Raw genomic sequence first — 5,982 nt, 5'->3', positions numbered from 1 at the left:
CCAACAGATTTGTAGTTGGACCACTTTCTCCAAATGTGACAAGTCATATATTATTCTTTTCCACCCATTAGTTCTAACTTCTAATTTATTTGGAAGTGATTCAATTGATTAAATATTACATTTTAGGATATGGGTTAGTTTCCCCCCCACATATGCCAGAATGGTGACTAAGGACACAAGTGAACGTTTCTTTCAATATGTACTACAATACAACACAATCATTTTGATAAAAGCAACGGGCGTCAGTTAGGAGAAAGATTTACAAGTTAGCAAATCTAGAATTAGTAACATACCAAAAAATTCAAGAAACCAACCTTGGTAATACAGATGTCTATTTTATTAAAAAAGTTACAAACAGGTGGACTGCAGGGTCATCTTACAAAATGACAAGAATGAAATCTATTGGAAAAATTTTACTTTTACAAATCTTTATAGGTCATTGTTCAATGTTTGTACTTGTTGAGATTTTTACCTTTCATTGATAAAGTTACAGTACATTAGATCCATTAACAGTTTACATGATTTTATTTGCAGAGCCCTACTGCAGTGATTTGAACAACTCCTAAACAGATGCCATAGTAAAGACAAGACATATATTGCATTTAATATTAATTTATTATCCTAATAAGCAACTTGACATGCAATCTATTGAGGAGGCTAAAATAACTTTTGGTCCCTTTTCTTAAAATGTGCTGGAGAAACCACCTTTAAATCACTTTCCCCTGATTCCTGTGATCCTAAGTGAATTCAAGTTAAATTTGCTGCTGAGATCAATGGGGGTGGGGGAGGGAGGGCAGGGGACTATCCATAGGAAAGAAACACTGCATATAAAAAAAGTCATCTGCAGAAAAATTTTAAATCATCATGAATTATTTGATTCCTTTAGAATTTCACACAGCTAATAAAGATGAACCATGACCACTTAACCTACTCTGTACTGAGTGTTTGGTTTTTAAGTTTGGTATTAAAGTGCAAACTTAAATTAGGTATTCATTTCAAGTGGTTTATAAATAAGGAACAATGTTTCAACTGCCTCCACCCTACAACCTCACCATAAACTCCAAAATCTCAGATCAAGGGTTCACTTTGAGGGAATCTGATCAGGAATCAAATGCAACACGATTTTAAAAAAGGAAATCAAAGTTTAATCAATTTCTACGTAATAATTAATGGTCATGCTGACCAGTAAATCACATGAATGTAGATGTCACTTTATTTGAACATCACACACAATATAAATTTAAAATTGCCACACCCTTCCATAAACCATCACTGCATATATTAGAGCTTTCCTTGACAAAGTTATTGAGCTATTATTATAGATCAAAAGTATAGTTTTGGTTTTTTGTTTTGTTTTATTTAGAAGCATGTTCAAATGACTAAAGCTGGGCTCCTAAAATCGAGAACTTTGGTGCAGTAGGTGAGCTGCAGTTACTAACTTCTGCAAATTAAAAGCACGCAACTAAAACCAAATAAAAACCCAACGAGAAAATACTGTCAAACTTACAAAATTTTTAAGTTGTTGCTAGAAAAAGCGCTTGTTATCAAGATGTTAAAACTGAACCAAAAGATTACTCTATAAGTTTCCTTTCTGTTTCTATACCTGTATTACTGTTAAAATGTTCAAGTATTCAGACAAAATGTGCTGATTAGGTAAACAACATGGAAGGCAATGGCTATTAGAAGCACATTTGGAAAAAAAAAAAAAATCCCCAAAACAAACAAACAAAAAAGCCCAGAGACTTGGCGCTATCCTCTCCTGTTAACACAGATTTTTGTCTCTACTACGAACATGCTTCTTGAGAAATAACTAAAAAGCAACTGTGATAGTGCAAGAAAACTTTAACAAATATTGCTTTAAACTATTATCCAGAAAGACAAATATTAAGAACTAGAAAGCGTATATGATTTTATTTGAATTCAATTTTACATGTGCAGAAGTCTACTAGATGTCAATTACAAGCCTGACAGGCAAAGCTGAGCGATCTCTGTTTAGGTATACAATTAATTTACCATGGATACAATATCCCTTTTCAAAGGCATTGCTAAGTAGGTCATAACTAAATTTAGAACTTCACAGAAAGGAAAATGTTACTGCTGCAATTCGATGCTGTAAATGAGATTAACACATGTGAAAACCTAATGGAATCAAACGCTTAACTCTTCAGCTAAATGCTCTACTGTCAATTTCAAATATCAATTGGAACATTCAGAACATGTTAATTACAAAAACACATCACAAACTGTACTTGAAGAAAAGGGATATTCCATCCATCAGGGTAAAAACGTGATCTTTAGTTTCTTTTTACAACACTGCCACACGTAAACAAAGTCTCAAAGTATTAACCAATCATTTAAAGGAGAAAGATTTTACAAATAGAATGAAGCACTGGTGCGAGGTAATATACAGAAGTAACCATTTGTTTAAGGCTCAATTTTTTTCTCCATTATAACTTTCTTTTAAAAGGCATTGAGTAGGTAATACTGAGTTTGAGTATTTAATAAATACAAGTTGAGAAACTGATTAAAGAAATCAATTAAAATATTAAAAATTAATTCTTGCATATTAGCCATCGATAAGAACTTAGAAAGCTACAAAAGGACTGATTGATAAAGAACAGATTTTAAACATATGGTAAACGTGCTAAGCATTCCTGTTTAAGGCCGATGGATCTTGAAGACCAAGGACCTTATGCACTGAATTAGATGTATGGCAACATGCTGTAATAGAGACAGGTTTACCAAGGCTCAGTTCTGCAACCCAGGTTGTAAAGTTCTCCAAAGCAGCATCTGTGCAAATTTCCTCTGAGTTTTATCTGCAATTAAGATGAAAATGTCGTAAAAAGATAGGAATATAGATTACAGTTTCAAATGAGAACACTGACAACAGATCTACATGCACATGGAACTGGCACCAGAAGAACTATCTTAAGGTGGAATTTCACTGTGTCCCCCATCAGTTTAAATTAAAAAATAATTTTACGTGATCAAAGAGAGTCCATGAAAATTAGAAACACTATGATGCACAGATTATAATACACTGTGTATATGTAACTCCTCTGGTTTATTTTTAACTACATTATTATACTTCATACTTGTTTTATACTTTATACAATATTAACCATGTTCTTACCGGTTTACAAGATTTTGCAGTACAAAAGTAGCAGACAGTACTTCTATTTTGAATCTGATTTCTTCATACATTTAGTGGGAAGTGGCATTCGAATCAAATGCATCTTCATTATGAGCAAACTGGACAGCATGCGAAACTTTTTCAAAATGTAGGGTTTGGGGGATAATTTAAAGTAAGAAAATGTAATGCAATCAGGGTCTAGCTATTGAGCACCTACTAAGTACCCTGACTTGGGTTGGATGCTAGGTGACAGCGGCAGTTTCCGGTCCCCATTGTGGTCTGCCCGGTTTTGGACACCCTCCCAACCACAGGGACCTCTCCTCTGATCGAGGTTTCTCAGGCTCCACTCTCACAATTGACGGACTTCTGCCCTTCTAATTAATACCAAGGGGAAAAAAAAATCTTTCATTCAGACACAAAGTCCTTTAACTGTGCTGGATCACTACTACATTTGTTTTTTAATGTCAAAGATAAAAGTTGTTAAATGAAGCCAGAAACAAAGAGTACAAAGAGTACTTGAAACTTGTACACATGCTATATCATAAAAATGATTACTTTTAAAGAGTATCTTTCTGCTCATTATTGAAATTCCGCCACCTAAACACATTAGGAAAAATAGGAGAAGAATTTGCCTCCTTAGAAATTATAAAATGTTTTTTTCCAATTAAAATTAAACCTTTTTTGCATCAAATTTTTAACTAGGATGCTGGTTATTTAAGTGTGAGCAAGTCCAGTTTCCTCATCATTAAAATAAAGATAAAAATTCTTTCCTCAAGGGTTGTGGTAAATATCACATAATGCGTGAAAATACCTTAAAAACTATGCAAATGTCAGGTATTTTTTTTTTTTCATTTCTCAACCGTGTTATAAATTCTAAAAGACCAGAATTATGTCTCTGATATCCAGACTGAGGGCCTTTATGTTTTTTAGCCTCATTTGATTTTTTTATACCTATTTGAAGACAACAGTATTTCAATATATATGCAATTCAATGTGAAGACTTTTCAGTAATTCAGACTAGACTTTCCTCAATTGATTTAAATTAATTAGTTTGCTGTAAATTTTAATCCACATTTAAAAAAATAAATCATAAAGGGTTTGGGATTTTGAAATATGCTTCTGTCTCTTCAATAGTGAAGATCTGTGGGGCGCCTGGGTGGCTCAGTTGGTTAAGCAACTGCCTTCGGCTCAGGTCATGATCCTGGAGTCCCGGGATCGAGTCCCGCATCGGGCTCCCTGCTCAGCAGGGAGTCTGCTTCTCCCTCTGACCCTCCCCCCTCTCATGTGCTCTCTCTCTCAAATAAATAAATAAAATCTTTAAAAAAAAAAAAATAGTGAAGACCTGTAACATACGATGTTTTAGTAGTTCGGGCATTCTCTGAAATCAAATTGAGGAAGTAGTAATCATTTGTTTCTAGCCAAAATAAACACTAAGAATACAAGCCAGCTTATCAACCATAATCTACATTAAATAAAAGGTGATAGATGCATTATTTCTCACCCTCTAAAAATCTGCTTAACATTTGGTCCGTCCACATTCCACAGGATGACAATACTCCAGTGAAATCAAGAGACATAGATAAATCCTGGGTCAGACTCATTAATATTAAGAGGAGGCATACCATTAAACAAAGTATTAATACCAGCTCTTTTTCAGAAGAGTAATAAATGGTGATTCTCTGCAGTAACAAATCCTGAAGCAAAAGCTTGCATTAAGCAAAAAGGACAGTCTCTCTCAAGATGAGAATTTCACAGAATGCAAAATATAAATGTTATTGCTCCACACTCTGACAGCAACATTTTCAGTGTACTAACAACTCTCGTTCATTTAAAAAACATTCCAGAAGCTTTAAAGGCAGCTGGTCAAACTCATACTTTTTAACTCCCAGGACAGCACATCCAGACAGATTGCAAAAGTATAACTTGCTGCTTGTAAGACAGAACACAAGTGACCCTTGTCCTCAACAATCAAGTTTCCAGTAAAACACCCAACAAATCTCAACTCTGGAAGCTTCTGCTCCAAATCTTGCTTAACTGGTTTCACTTTTTCACTTTTTTTCTCATTAGATTTTGTCAAGGAAGAGTACACACACACACACATACACACAGAGTCCAAACCTTCTGCTCAGGAAATGATGAAATAGGGTCTCCCAAGCGGGGTAAGTTGGTACCCGAGAGTACCAAACACAGAACTAAAAGAAGATCATTATTTCTGTCAGCATGAAGAAAAGGGAGATTCTTGATTCCAGACTAGCACATCATTTCACGTGGCAGAATGCCTGGGATATTAACAAAGGCTCCTGAAACACTTAGCAGTTTATGAATGTCTTTTTAGCTTAGCTGGATTCGCCATTTCTAAATACAATGTATTTATTAGCATTCTTTTTAGCAAATATAAATGTGCAAACATAATCAATTTTAATTTTTTCCAGTTGTAGACATAGGATATTCTGGAGATTTAACCAAAGGAATTTTTTTAAAAAAGGAATTTCCCTTTACATTTTTTACTTGGCATTTTCATATCCAAGTTAAATACTCAAACTACAGCATTGAATCTTGGAATGAAAGTGGGACTGTGCTGTAAGGAGAATGTGCACCCTAGAAGTTTATGGTAAACCTGGGGTAGAAAGGAAGGGATAAGCGAAATAAGTCAATCAGAGAAAGACATGTATCATATGACCTCACTGATATGAGGAATTCTTAATCTCAGGAAACAAACTGAGGGTTGCTGGAGGGGGGAGGGGGGAGGGGGGAGGGATGGGGTGGCTGGGTGATAGACATTGGGAAGGATATGTGCTATGGGGAGCACTGTGAATTGTGCAAGACTGTTGAATCACAGATCTGTACCT

The 5,982-nt window shown here is 34.9% G+C and overlaps 1 protein-coding gene across 4 annotated transcripts in view; it reads right to left on the bottom strand.

Annotated features, from left to right (window-relative positions):
• Positions 1-315: 315 nt before the first annotated feature.
• RAP2C (RAP2C, member of RAS oncogene family) overlaps positions 316-5,982 on the bottom strand; it is a 15,757-nt gene continuing 10,090 nt past the window's right edge. For all 4 annotated transcript variants that reach the window (XM_081808241.1, XM_081808240.1, XM_081808243.1 and 1 more), the window contains one exon: positions 316-2,816. The gene's annotated coding sequence lies outside the window, so the exon portion shown is untranslated. The remainder of the gene's footprint in view (positions 2,817-5,982) is intronic.

This window comes from Leptonychotes weddellii, chromosome X (assembly GCF_054177405.1).
Source record: "Leptonychotes weddellii isolate Sample4059 chromosome X, ASM5417740v2, whole genome shotgun sequence".
Lineage (NCBI taxonomy): Eukaryota > Metazoa > Chordata > Mammalia > Carnivora > Phocidae > Leptonychotes > Leptonychotes weddellii.
Note: the sequence above shows the minus strand (reverse complement) of the source record. Positions and strands in the feature narration are given on the sequence as shown.